General features: G+C 40.7%; 1 protein-coding gene and 1 pseudogene across 1 annotated transcript in view; one reads left to right on the forward strand and one right to left on the reverse strand.

The window, feature by feature from the left end:
* The window catches only part of LOC127655473 (SH2 domain-containing adapter protein E-like), a 29,053-nt pseudogene extending 23,472 nt beyond the window's left edge, over nt 1-5,581 (reverse strand).
* Nucleotides 5,582-11,336: 5,755 nt separating this feature from the next.
* Nucleotides 11,337-14,990, forward strand: part of LOC127655472 (cingulin-like) — a 46,431-nt gene continuing 42,777 nt past the window's right edge. Inside the window, exon 1 of the mRNA XM_052143310.1 lies at nt 11,337-11,460. The gene's annotated coding sequence lies outside the window, so the exon portion shown is untranslated. The remainder of the gene's footprint in view (nt 11,461-14,990) is intronic.

A 14,990-nucleotide genomic window follows, 5' to 3' on the forward strand; every position in this document is an offset into this window, starting at 1 on the left:
CTCAATGTGATGGCGGACGCGCTGTCGAGACAAAGCTTGCCCGGCGAAGAGTGGAGACTCCACCCCAAGTCGGTCCAGCTGATTTGGGACCGGTTCGGCAAGGCCCAGGTAGACCTGTTTGCCTCCCAAGAAACCTCCCACTGCCCGCTCTAGTATGCCCGGACAGAGGCTCCCCTCGGGGCAGATGCGCTGGCACACAGCTGGCCCACAGGGCTGCGCAAGTACGCATTTCCCCCAGTGAGCCTTCTTGCACAGGTGCTATGCAAGGTCAGGGAGGACGAGGAGCAAGTCACTCTGGTAGCCCCCTACTGGCCTACCCGGACTTGGTTTTCGGACCTCACACTCCTCACAACAGCCCCTCCCTGGCGAATTCCCCTGAGGAAGGACCTTCTTTCTCAGGGACGGGGCACGCTCTGGCACCCGCACCCAGACCTCTGGAAACTCCACGTCTGGCCCCTGGACGGGATGCGGAAGATCTATCCGGTCTACCATCTGCCGTCGTAGATATAATCAATCAAGCCAGAGCCCCCTCTACCAGGCATCTTTACGCCCTAAAGTGGCGTCTGTTCGCGGACTGGTGTTCTTCCCGAGCCGAAGACCCGCAGAAGTGCGCAGTTAGGTCAGTGCTCGTGTTTCTTCAGGAGAGGCTGGAGAGGAGGCTGTCCCCCTCCACCCTCAAGGTGTATGTCGCCGCTATCGCGGCCCACCACAACACGGTAGACGGAAACTCTCTTGGTAAGCACGACTTAATCGTCAGGTTCCTAAAAGGTGCCCGGAGGATAGCTCCCTCCCGGCCTAACCTGTTCCCCTCCTGGGATCTCTCAGTCGTCCTTACGGGACTCCAGAGACCCCCCTTCGAGCCGCTTGACTCAGTTGGACTCAGGGCCCTCTCTCTCAAGACCGCCCTGCTGATCGCGCTCACTTCCATCAAGAGGGTCGGGGACCTGCATGCGTTCTCTGTTAGCGACGCTTGCCTGGAGTTCGGTCCGGCAGACACGTTCGTGATCCTAAGACCGCGACCGGGCTATGTGCCCAAGGTTCCTACCACACCCTTCAGGGATCAGGTAGTGAACCTGCAAGCGCTGCCCCGGGAGGAGGCAGTTCCAGCCCTTTCATTGCTGTGTCCAGTACGTGCCTTACGTATCTACCTGGACCGCACATAGAGCACTAGACGCTCTGAGCAGCTCTTCGTCTGCTTTGGGGGACAGCAGAAAGGGAATGCTGTCTCCAAGCAGAGACTCGCCCACTGGGTTGTCGACGCCATTTCCCTGGCTTATCACACCCTGGCTTGTTCTCTCAGGTACCGAGCCCGTAGAACTCGGTGGCACGCCCACGATCTGACCGGGTGAATCGCTTGCATCCAGCGCCCTTCCCCCTAACCAGGGGAAAAAGTGCGCCTTCATTCCCAGGAGATCTCAGGTTTGGGACACTGGTTGATTCCTCCCTAGCCCTCGTGGGTCGCAGTTCAGCAGAGGAACTCGCCGACCCAAGCCACTGCGGGTACCGCAAGCTACCCTGCACTGGTATAGGTGCTCCACAGGTAAGGCCTCCTTCGGACTCCCCCTGTGTGTAACGCCACGGTTCTGTCCCCTCTGGCGAGTGGACTCCCGTACTTCCCTTAGGCAGTCACGGCTGCCTCGGTTGCCGTGCTGTATGTTCCCCCCTCTATAGGCTGGATCCACCACCGCACCGACTTTTCCACATAGGCCCTAAGTCAGGCCTCTGATGGTTTTGCCACTTAAACTTGCCTCCCCTCTCGGGTAGGCATGGCCTCCGCGAGGGTCTTCTCCACCCTGAATAAGGGCTAAGACCCCTTCCCTCAATGCGTGTAAGGGCCCCGGCCTAAGTTGCTCTATGCGAGAAACATAGAGAGAAAAGAGGCCCGGCCAGGCTTGGCCCGTTCCCAGGTTGGCGGCCAGCACCTTGTTCCCCCCTCCAGGGTAACGATAAGGAATCCTGATGGCTTAAATGGGGCGTTGGGGAAGGGTACGTGCAGCCTGATACAGTTGGTCGTCCTGCACGTAAGAATACCTGCTCGCTCCTGTATCAGCAGTTCACGTACACGGCTCAGCGTGTGGCGCTTTTATAAGTGGACCCCTAGTGTCGCTTCTCTGACACAACGTGGAGAGAGCGACAGAAGGGGAACGTCTAGGTTACGTATGTAACCTCCGTTCCCTGATGGAGGGAACGAGACGTTGTGTCTCCCCTGCCACGTCGCTGAGCCGAGCCACTGTTGTGGCCGGACCATTTCCGGCTCCTCAGAAAAATCCTGAATGAACTCCCGTATTTGCGCCGCTTAAATACCCATATGTCCGGGGGCGGGACATGCAAATACTGGTTGCCAACTCTCATTGGCCTTTTTTCATAGTTCAGAGTTGAATATCGCGCTCAAGAGAGACCCCTAGTGTCGCTTCTCTGACACAACTTCTCGTTCCCTCCATCAGGGAACGGAGGTTACATACGTAACCTAGACGTTTTGTACACTGGGGTGTTCTGTGTTATATTTGATGTAGTTTAGTTAAAGTTTATTGCATAATTTTAATTTCCCATTTGTTACCCTGATGGTGTTTAGTGTTTGGTTGAGTGACACTGAGCACTGTCTCTATATGTTTATTGGTCATTGCCCAGGAAGAGCCTGTATTCATGAAATTCATGTCATCATGTACTGTTTTCTAATTATTACAGTGATTAACAATACATTATAAAGTAAAAAGCAGATTTTTACAGTTTCAGAAGGTTAATATATCAAGTTTATTATTTAATAATATAAACAACAGTAATGCACCATAAAATATACAGGCATCAAAATTATATCCCATAAAGTCTGAAACGTGGTTACCGTATTTTTTACTGTGAATTTCTGTCAACCACAGCTGCCAGTGTTTTACCGTAAATTTAACAGGATTTTTTATTACAGTGTAGGTCTACTGGAACTGAAAACACTTCTCTTATTCTTTAACCCTGCTTTAAATTAAATGGCATCTATGCAAATTTTATTCTATTTCTTTCCCTGTCTAAACCTTGGGATTTGGCCTGCCAGTTCCATCCCTGGTCCTGCCTGATGTCTGATTCCAACTATGTCACTGTAATGATTGTGGGGATGCAGGAGAAGGCAGACGGGAGGTTGGGATCTAGACGCGGCTTTTATTGCAACAACAAACAAATAAACTCAGGAACAAATGAAAAGTCCACGATGGGAAAAACTGAACTCAAACACAAAATAACACACAGCGGAACACAGGTTGATAAAACATCCACGAAGGGCAAGGTTTCCTCGGACGAACAGGAATGGACAACAGGAACAACAAGGAACATCATGAACGAACATCGGAGAATACTAACAGCGAACATGAAACGATAACGATCGACAAAGGAAAGGGGAAACAGCGGGGTTTAAATAAACAGACACGATAATGACAAAATAACAAACAGGTGCGGACAATAACACAGAGGCGGCAGTGATGAGGGCCGGGAATGAAGGGAAGTGTAGTTTATACAAGGGCTAGTGAAACACAGGGCGGACAACAAGGAAAACGTTACATGGAATGTGATCAGTGGTGAGTGAAACAGAAAACATGGGGCAGACAACAAGGGATCGTGACAGTCACAGAATTATAGTGACCAACTGCAGCATGTGCCAGACTTCACTACAGTCTACTGAGACAGACTTCACCGAGGGTGAATTGAGGCAAGTTCATTTGGGATGACTTCAAGGACTTTAACGCTAAAACTTATAGTTAATATAAAATTATTTAGTTTAATCATTGAACCAAAACACTTACTTAGTATACTTATTTTAATCAGTAATAGTTCTAAACATAAATAACTAATATTAGCATTATATTCATTCATTTTCTGTTATGGCATAATTTCATGTACAGCTGCTTTGAAACAATGCCTGCTGTGAAAAGCGCTATACAAATAAATTTGACTTGACTTGACTAGTTGTCAGTATTCATTATGCTTGTTATTGTCCTCCAGCCCATCTTTCTCTCATTCTCCCTCTGGGTGTATTTTTGTGTGACTTTATGAGATTCTGATTTCTGTGCTATTATGTTCCAAGTGTAGCTCAAAGGGATGACTGTAGAATGAGAGAGGATACAGCCTGTATATTAGGTGACATAAATCTTCAAACACTGCCTTCACTAGGGACTGGACGAAAGGAACTAAGTCATTGTGTTATGCGTGCATTGTATTCTTTGCATATTTGTGAACATGGGTGTGTGAATGTGTGAGTGTGTATGCACAAATGTGTGTTTCCCAGAAAGATAGAGTAAAGAGAGAAATGTATGTGTGTGTGTGTGTGTGTGTGTGTGTGTGTGTGTGTGTGTGTACATGTGTGTATGACTAGGAAAAGAAACATGAAGAGAGGTAAGGAAAGGGTTCTCATTGTGTTGTTTCTTTTCAGCTCCACTCTGTCTGGTTACAGTCAGCTCATTGAAAAGGTAGGGAAAAGGAGAGAATCATAGGGAGGGAGAAAGAGTTGGAAAGAAAGAGAGCAGAGGGGCCGAGGATGGGGAGAAGAAGATATTGCTTAAACAAAGAACTGGAAGAGAGATATTGATCTCGATTTTCAAAACTAAGACATTTCTTTGGTCCTCACAGTCAAAAGCGTTACTGGGAAAACTGGAGTAGGCTATGCAATGTGGACTATTAAAAATAACTCCTGAAAGACACATTACTCCCTGATGCCTGTTTTTCTCTCAAATGAGGGCTGTTCTTCCTTTTTGCCTTCACTGTGTTTTCAGGACACATACATTGTGAATATTAAAAGATTCTCAAGGCACCATTTGTGGTTTCTCAGATGCCACACTTGCACAACAATATAGAAACAAATAGCAAATTTTAAGTTCTTTGATTTACTCAGTCAAGGTTTCCTTAGTAACAAATAATAGAAAGGTTTCATGGGCACTTGAAATCTATAAACTATTTGTGGCTCCCATAAATAGAATTATTCCATCACTGTGGCATCTGTGGTACCTCAAGTATCTTCTTAATATTAAGGTGATGAACAAAGTTATGTTGTCTACCTGTAAATCTGTCAGAAAAGAAACAAATAATAATTTAAGACTATTCAAAATTATTATTGTTGCTATTTTTCATTATGTTGCCCCGCTCTCAACTCATACTCACCGTTTCTGTTTTGATTGGTGACTTGTCTGGAGATGATCCTCCTGTACATGATTTTGGATCATTAACTTTGATCATTCTGCTCATGTATGCGTCAGCCAGGCTGGTTGTCCGTAGAGTGCGATGGTCTTCAAATCCCTCCATTTTAGTATTCTTCTTACTTTTTCCAGGGATCAAAATTTCCCAAATCTTCCTGTCTTTCATCGAACCGGTGCTTGAATGGTTCCACCCAAGCTCGATGGCTGAATTTTTGCGATTTCTTCCGTGGAGCAGTGCCCACGCCAACACCACCATTGTCCACTCCAGAATTTTTACACAGACTCCCCTTCGAACCAGTACCGACTGACAGAACAAATTTGGGACAGGACTGAGTTCCCGATTCCGAAGCTGAATGGATCCTGTCGGATACTGTCTTCAAACTAGTTGGTAAATCGTTTAACTACTTGGCCATGTCCGCCTCTTTTATAGAGATCGCTAAGACATGTGACCAACTGGGCGGCAACGTCATCAGAACGCAAATAATTATGGGTATGTTTGGCCCGTTTACATGGGCTGGCATCGCATAGCAGGCTGTTCTGGCATGAAAATAATACAAAATTAGCGTGTAAAACAGAATATAATCCTACAAAATGCAGCGGGCTAAAGAAAACATTGTCGGACCATACCGCCTAAAACTAAATCCTAATGCAAAGACGAGATATGACGAGAAAATAAAGGGAATCAAAGGACTGGATCCTTACGAGCATAGTGACTGGTCAGGGGACGTCAACCTGTTGCCCAACTTCCAGCACCCATATATATATACAACTACATCATATTAAGTGTTAGTGCATACACACACAAAGTTTTCAGTAACTTCAAGCCCGAATATTAAAATGGTTTTAATGAATAACTTGTTTACCAAATTTATCCCATTCGTATTTCGTTTCAGGAAGCTTATTACACTCGCAACTTTACTACAATTCTTCACATTGTTTTCCTGTAACATTCGCTATTTTCTGTATATCACGATTATACCCACAAATAAAGAGAGTATCTGGAGGGCATAAACGCGATTTTTTTTCTTAGTTCTCGCTGAAGATCCCATTCCCGTTATATTCACTCCAAGCGACAATATAAATGAAGTGAAATGGATGTACACTCACCTAAAGGATTATTAGGAACACCATACTAATACTGTGTTTGACCCCCTTTCGCCTTCAGAACTGCCTTAATTCTATGTGGCATTGATTCAACAAGGTGCTGAAAGCATTCTTTATAAATGTTGGCCCATATTGATAGGATAGCATCTTGCAGTTGATGGAGATTTGTGGGATGCACATCCAGGGCACGAAGCTCCCGTTCCACCACATCCCAAAGATGCTCTATTGGGTTGAGATCTGGTGACTGTGGGGGCCATTTTAGTACAGTGAACTCATTGTCATGTTCAAGAAGCCAATTTGAAATGATTCGAGCTTTGTGACATGGTGCATTATCCTGCTGGAAGTAGCCATCATTATGGTGGCCATAAAGGGATGGACATGGTCAGAAACAATGCTCAGGTAGGCCGTGGCATTTAAACGATGCCCAATTGATACTCAGACCGGCCCGTCTGGCACCAACAACCATGCCACGCTCAATATTGCTTAAATCACCTTTCTTTCCCATTCTGACATTCAGTTTGGAGTTCAGGAGATTGTCTTGACCAGGACCACACCCCTAAATGCATTGAAGCAACTGCCATGTGATTGGTTAATTAGATAATTGCATTAATGAGAAATTGAACAGGTGTTCCTAATAATCCTTTAGGTGAGTGTATGTGCACTCATGCTGCAGTTTTGGGTGTAGGAGGGTTCAATGCCTCAGCAGATTTTGCTCGTTTCTAGGTGCAACCATAGACAGATCCAGTATACAATAGGCCTACTCAGGGGTTGAATTGGGGAGAGGTAACCCTAACCCGGTATCTCCAATGTAAACCAAGTTTTTTTCCTCTTCTTTTTTTTTCTTCTTCTTCTTCTTCTTCTTCAGGTAATTTACTTCATGTGGTAACACCAAATTAATTGATGGCTAAATGCCCCCCTTTTACAATAATGGTAATAACTTTTCTCACAAACCACTAAAAAGTAACAAAAACTATACAGTACTCTCCTTAACATCTGTTTGTCAGTATACACTCAAAAATGTTTCTGATCCATGACATCATTGCATGCAATGTCTAATTTGATTTTGAGGTAATGTTCTTTAATATTTAATAATTTTCAAAATGTTGCATGTATGTACAATTAATGAGAATCTCTAAAATTATAACATTTGTTTTGAGACAAAATACTCATTTGTCATTTTCAGTTTGTTAGGGCTGTAACACTAGCCCCTTTGTGGGCCTTTTACCTTATGGGGCCAGTTGTGAGGTAAATGGTCCACCACTCTTTTTCTTTTTTTAAGGATCAATTTATAAAAATACAATTGTTTATTGTTTGTTCATGTTAGTTCATATTGTATTAACTAATGTTAAAAATGGACTAGTATGTAGAAGTTAACATTAAATAAGATGAAGTATATTGTTAGTTCATGTTAACTGATGTAGTAAACTAACGTTATAACAAATACAAGTGTTACCTATTAAAGTTACACTAAATAAGAAAATGTTGTTTAAAATTGTTTTAGATAGTTTTAATTGTATAGGAAACTACTGACAATGCTTGAAATTTTGCTGAAAATGCTTGAAATGTTTATTTAGAGCAGGGTTCAATTACCCAATTAGTTTTCACCAGGGGCCAAATAATGTCAACAATTCAAAGTCAAGGGCCACGGCCGTCGATGTAATGACATATGTTTTGCGCTGCTGCTATTATTATTACTACTATTGTTGTTTTTATTATTAAAAGAGTCATGCATAAATATTAATATTTTTATTAGTTACTAATACTCAGTATTAGTAACCTGTTTTATTCAAACAATTATAAACATTTTGTTTGTATACAGATACACAAAACTACATAACTTATCTGAAAACAAAATAACAAAAATAAAAAGAATTTGGATCGCCATGTCCTCCATGCGACTGTTCCTGCTCATCTCCAAACGGTATCTCCTCCCTGCACTTTCACTAATTGCAAATTCAATTATTAGACCTATTAGCATACATATTGTTATTGTTCTTAAGGATAATATAACAAAGTATTGCAATAATTTCAATAAAGAAAAGACCGTAAGCCAATGTTTTCTTATGAATAATTTTTAATATTAGGCTATGCATCACATTTTTATGTAGGCCTACAATGTTATTCTTAATGTGCACTATATTACCTTGTGTTATATTATCCAGTCATTAATCCAGACATTATAAAAAAGAATTGGCTTCGAGAGTCCGTTTGGAATTTACTCATAGCAAAATACATGTACAATTAAAATTAGAAGCGCAACAGCGCCTCTACTGTACAGGGGTGAAATTGTTTTTAATTTGTATTTTTTTTTTTTACACACGGTGTATAGATATTCCTTTCGTCAGAATTTTTTCTCACATAATCATCACAGGTGTGAATAGGCATTTAGCGCAGGCCAAACATTTGTCTCTCGCGGGCCGAAAGTGTCCCGCGGTCCGCCTATTGAGGAACCCTGATTTAGAGCAACTAAAAAGTTCAAACATCAGGGAAAATATGGTAACAACTAATTATTTATAAATAAAATTCAATATTTTAAATAGGGCCTAACACAACACCTCGAAAAATATATTTGTAAACAAATGTCAAAAAAAGCACATACCTCTTAGAGATCTGACGTCTATGCAGATAGGATGGTTGGGTTATTTTCCAGATTAATTACTCATATTTTCACTCTATGTGAGTTTTTTGGGGGGTTTTTTTTGCGTCTTTATATAGGCAGTGTCTGAATATCTTCCTATCTAATAATACTGTGAAAAGAAGCGGCGCTCTATCCCAGCAATGATTTGCATCATGAATAAATTATGCAGATTAGTGTTCAGTACTTAGCTTTACTTCTTGGCGATTTTAGATACACTGCTGTTATTTTATTTGATTATTCAGAGCTGATTTTAAAAGTAGCCTAATTATGTTTTTAGTGATCACCGTCATTGTAATTTGTATGCTAAATGACCATTACACGTGCGTTGCGAGTAATATGACTTAAAATCAATTTGGAGATTATTGAACATGTGAAATTTAAATTTGAACTCATAAATGTTTTATTTCATATGACATGCTCATGCACTTTGTGTGTTACCGCGGGGTCCTAGACGGTCGCCTGTATTGGCTGTAGGATGAGCCAGCCCTGGTGCCAGTTCAGTTAGAATTAGCAAAATCAACAGCTGCTTATTTGATGTCCTGCTAAACTATATATTTTCCGAAGAACTGTAACCAGTCGACTTCCCCATAAACATTAACGATGAACAATTGGATGTTCAAGACAGTCCCACAGAGGTGCAGCAGCTCACACTAAATAACAGGCCCAAGTCAAACTGCAAACTGAGGGCAAGAGACAGAGGCCAAGTTGTTTATCCTGCCTCCATCTAGTGGCTGATTAAAAAAGAAAAAAAAAGAAGAAAAAAAAACACAAACTCATGAACAAGCGCAACAGACCCGAAAAATGCATCTGATTTATCTGAGAGACAAGTTAGTGTTACTGAGCACTTTTATACTAATATATAATGCAATGCAATGTTTTTGTTATATTTTATTTAATTTAAAGACGTTAAAATACGTCAGACGTAAATGTTACATAGACATTTATTTTAAATCAAAATTTCTGCAATTGTATCGATTAGGCTATTTTAAAATGATATTAATGATTTACTGACAATATTTACACAGTTTTTATTCTACCCTGTTGGAAAAAATAAAACAGCAAAACACTAGCTGGTCGTCAACCTCAGTTGGCTGGTTTTAGAGGGATTTAGGACACTTTTTAGCTATTTGGGCTGGAGACTGCTTGCCTCCCAGTTAAACCAGTTAAGCTTCTGCTTGAGCAGGCTGGGAGACCATCTTAACCCAGCTAAGACTAACCTAACACCTGGTTTTGGCTGTTTTTTTGGCAACAGGATAGTGCTTATAGCCCACCAGTTTATTTAACTTGTCAATTTTACATCTATGTTGGTTTGAATAGTAAAGGCGTCTGCCAAAAATGGAAAGTATCTGCTAAAAAATGTATTCACATTTGAAGGGATAGTTCACTCAAAAATGAACGTTCTCTCCTAGTTTACTCACCCTCATGGACTCTAAACATTGATCTGTTTCTCAACCAACACTTACTTATCACTTCTGAAGATACCACTGGAGTCTTATGGTTTACTTTTATATGGTCTTTATGTGATTTTTGGAGCTTCAAATGTCTGGACACAATTCAGTTGCATTGCAAGGTCCAAACGAGCTGAGCTATTCTTCTAAAATCTGTGTTTGTGTTCTGCAGAAGAAAGAATGTTATACATATCTGGGATATCGTGAGGGTGAGAAAATGATGAGAGAATTTTCATTTTTGGGTGAACTATCCCTTTAAATGCTAGAAGTTGTGACGTAATCACAGAAAGCTGTCTCCTCCCCCCGCCGTGCCAGCCAACCCGTGTCTGTCTGTTTCCACAGTTGCTAAGGGTGATATCTTTAGGAATATACTCAGTAATTTCATTCAAACTTTTGTGGAATGTCTTGTAGGATTTATTCAGGAGTACATGGGCCTGTTTTTCAGTTACTGAAAATAAATAAAGGGAAAATAATATCCAGATGCTCCTGAACATACTAGAGTAGTCTACACAATAGCAACGTTTAGCTTCTCAATTTCAGGGACCATATAGCATATTAACAATTTATGTTCGAAATGTCGTTGTTTTGCACCTGAATTGCCCATCGGAGAATAATAAAATATGATTTTATTTATACTATATTTTTTACATCTACTGTGCCTCAACCTATCGATTCATGCAACACATGACTTGCATCTGGGCACTTCGGAATTAGCCAATTTGAGTCTCGAAGGCATACCGATGCCAACATTTTACAATCTCTCTGCCCTATTTAAATTTCCACCGATAAACAAGTTCCAGATTTAATTGAGATTGACGTACAACCTGACCAATAATCGAAACAGACGTAGTTGCAGACGTTCCACCCACAACGCCACTATCAGCCAATTAGATTATTTCTCACAGACAGGCTGGGTGGGGCATGTGGTATCGGTCTAAAAGGTAACAGGTTGTCTCTAGCAGTTTTCTTTGGGTCGCAATAGTTATACCTGTCATTCTAAGAAGCGTCCATTACTTCTTTATGATATCAGTTTTCATGAAGAAAAGCCAACGGACAGAGGACATGTGAGCAGAGTGAAATATACACTTTGCCGTAATATCAGGTTGGTCAAACGTTATTTATGTTCGCTCTCGTCCCTAAGCCTGTTAGCCTGTGTGTAGAAATTGATGCTGCAAAGTTAAGTTGCAAGTCGTGCGCAATGAATTTAATTCATTAAAGCTGTTAACTCATTCTCGAGCTGAAGCTCATTCCATCGAGAGTAACACTTTTCTCACATTGTTGTGTTATTTTCCTATTTTATGTTCTTCTTAAGTGTTTTTTTCCCCTGAAGATGGAGTAATGTCTGTCTATATGATTATTGTTCTGGCAACATAATGTTAATATTTGTCAATTACTTTCCTCGCTGAAACCGAACAGGTTGTCTCAAGAGACATTAACCAAATGAGTTTCGCACGCAGCGCAGCGCAGGTGCAACGGCCGGTGAACACCTGCGTTCCTCGCTTTGTAGAGAATTCTTGACGTGGCAAACAATGCAGTGTTGTGATTGTTTACCTCACCGCAGCCCACAAGTCCGCTACACTCTGAAATCTTTGTGTTTGAATAGCTTAATTTTCATTCAAATGAATAACGAGCCATGGACTGTCAGGTTACAGTATCTGATAAGCTGATAGCATGACGTTTCGAAGTACATTTTTGTTTATTTTAGCGTTCATGTCACTTGTGTTTGATTCTTGGCGGATTCTATGGAAATGTTAACCTACAGTAATAATTATATGAAACCAGTAACACGGCCGAATAATTTCTTTGGCCTTCCTGTGCAGCACCTCAACCCAAACTCTTTACGATGCTACTGCAGTCATTTAATTGACTTTTTATCAGACTGTGGGAATCAGTTAAATCATCACAGACAGTGAAACAGAAACATATTGTTCTGGTATCCCCATAGCACTCTTGGTTATTGACCTCTGACTTCTTTGTGCTGTGCCATAGACAAACATAACATTAGTACACATAATATTTGTGTTAACTCTATCAGTGCTGAAAATGACAATGACTTCAATCCACTAGAATAATTCACAACCCAGAGGCATAACTGTACCTGCTTAACTTTTCTTCTTCTTCGCTTCAGTTATCAGCACATGCTGATATTAGATTTCAGTACAGTATATGTTGTGTGCGCAGTTTACAAATGTGGGCTTCTGAACGGTTGTGTGCTCTAGTATTTGGCAAGACTGTAGCCAGTATCATGCCAGTGACTTACACTAGAAGGAGAGAAGAAGAAATTCTTGTTTGTCTGAGCCTGAAAGGGGGAGAGAGACTGAAGGGATGGGGCAAGAGAGGATTACTGAAAAAGAAGAGAGGGAGTTTGGCAGGAAATAAAGAATGCAAAGGGGAGTCAAGCAATAATGGAATACAGTGGAGGGATTACAGACTCTTGAAAACCTGATGAAAGTTTATGAAAGGCAACACACTCAAGCACAAAGGCTGAACTAGCAAAGCTTTTTCACTGCAACCTGACTCCTTAATTTGTAGAGGAATCTAGTTCTGTATCTCACCTCTCTCATCATCATCCCAAAGTCAATACTAGGGATTTGGCCATCACTATCAGATTAAAAGATATTAGAGTAGAGTTTGAGCCTTTGGGTTGCTTTTCTTCAACAATGTGATGGTCTTACTTGTAATACACACAAGCATGCTAAATAAGTTATTTCAAGTCACATTCCGGCTAGTGTGGATGTACAGAGATGAGCGAGGAGATTAGGTGTGTTGCATGTCCGAGGAAAATTAAATACATTCAGCGAAACTCACTCTAGAGGTTTTGACTTGGTTTGATGAAATAGTCAGCAGATAATAAAATCCATTGTGATTGGACAGAAGTCTTTGGATTCATACTGCTACAGTTCCTTCCTAAATATATTAAACATTCGATTCATGATCAGAAAATTCAATTGAATTTAGGGATGCTCGATATATTGTCGGCCGATATATTATTGGCCGATAACCGGGAAAATCGAAATATTATTGCGCCGATAATGGAATTACCGCCGATATTTTTGCTGATAATTTGTTATGGTTAATTTGCTTGAGGCTGAGAATCTCTGACTGCCTGCAGCTTCTTTCCTTCAGGCAGGGACTCGGCCAGCCTCAAGTGACCGTGCGCATGCATGCTCATACACAGCGTGTCTGTGTGAGAGAGAGCCAAGCTCATGCCAGATTATTTCAATATTTCTGCACCTTGTTTGTTGTTTTGGGGCTGGTTTTAGCCATCTGCTGTAAGTAACAATGTGCCATTTCCCATATTCTGTTTATTTCTCAACATGTCATTACTTTTTTACATAAAAGTATGTTTGTTAATTGTCACCATTGTTGCATTTTGTATTCAGAGAGTTGATATCTGTGTGTCTTCTCAACATGTGTTATGCTGTAAATTCACAAACATCAAACCTTCAACTTGCTGATATCATTTTGCTGAAATATCCTTTACTGTTTTTGCCCTCATGTTTTTATGTAAGGCCACATATATGCCATTTGTAAGGTAGAATCAGACATTCAGGCTGACTTTAGATTTTGCCTTTCAAGTAGCACAGTGCATCAACTTGTGTCAGTTTTACTTAAATACAAATTCACTGGCTGGAAGAACATAATATAATAATATAGAAGGTCCAAGGTGCCAGCTCAAGAGAACACCAATCACCATGATTGTGACTTCAAACAAAAACTACTATTGTTAACAAAACAACAACATTAATTTAACTAAGACTTCTATTAAGTCTGAATAAAAACTTTTGTACATGTTTTTTTTTTTTGTTGTTTTTTTTTTTTTTTGTAGCCCCTATGCATTGCCAAAGCATACATACTTTTCAAGTGCAAAGGCATATGGGTATTTCTCTTAGGGGTGTTATTTTACTGTATTCACTGTTCAATCCTGGCAACATTTTACATGCTTCAAAGCTTGATTTTTACTTCTCATTAGACAGACAAGTGAAGGCTGATTTGAGATGATAAAGAACAGAAGAGTTGGTCATAAATACTAACCATGTGCCACAAACTATAATTTTCATGGGGGTTTTAAAATATACATTTCAAAATGCCAATAGCTTTCGCCAAGATTATATCATGATTTTAAATGTTAATTTTCACCTAATGCCTTGCATACAACAGCTATTTACTTCACAGTGAGCCTGCTCTTGATCTCCAAGAATGTAACATTTTAACAGCAAACTATTGTATTTAAGAATCACAGTAGATTGCTGTATGAATTTGACCATAAATTTACAGCAATTTTTTTAGTGTTGATTGTCAGAAATGTCTCAGTAGAAACCAAACTGATATACGAGCTGCAATGCTATTGTTACGATAATCAAAATAGTAATTAACCGTGTTTTGAACACCTGTCTCTGCAAAACGTTGGCTAAACACATTTTATTATCATTTAATATAAGAACTTTGACTCGTTAATGGATATTATTTAACATTTTTGTCACTGACCATAAACCTCCCTGCCCTGGGTGACGTAACAAAAAACTGGTGCACGCATACGAAGACTACTACAGTAACCCGAAGGAAGAACTGACAGAATAACGCACGTTGTGCACATTCTTTTATTGAGTTGGACAGTGAATCTTCACATAA

The sequence above is a fragment of the Xyrauchen texanus genome, chromosome 15 (genome assembly GCF_025860055.1).
Source record: "Xyrauchen texanus isolate HMW12.3.18 chromosome 15, RBS_HiC_50CHRs, whole genome shotgun sequence".
NCBI classification, from domain to species: domain Eukaryota; kingdom Metazoa; phylum Chordata; class Actinopteri; order Cypriniformes; family Catostomidae; genus Xyrauchen; species Xyrauchen texanus.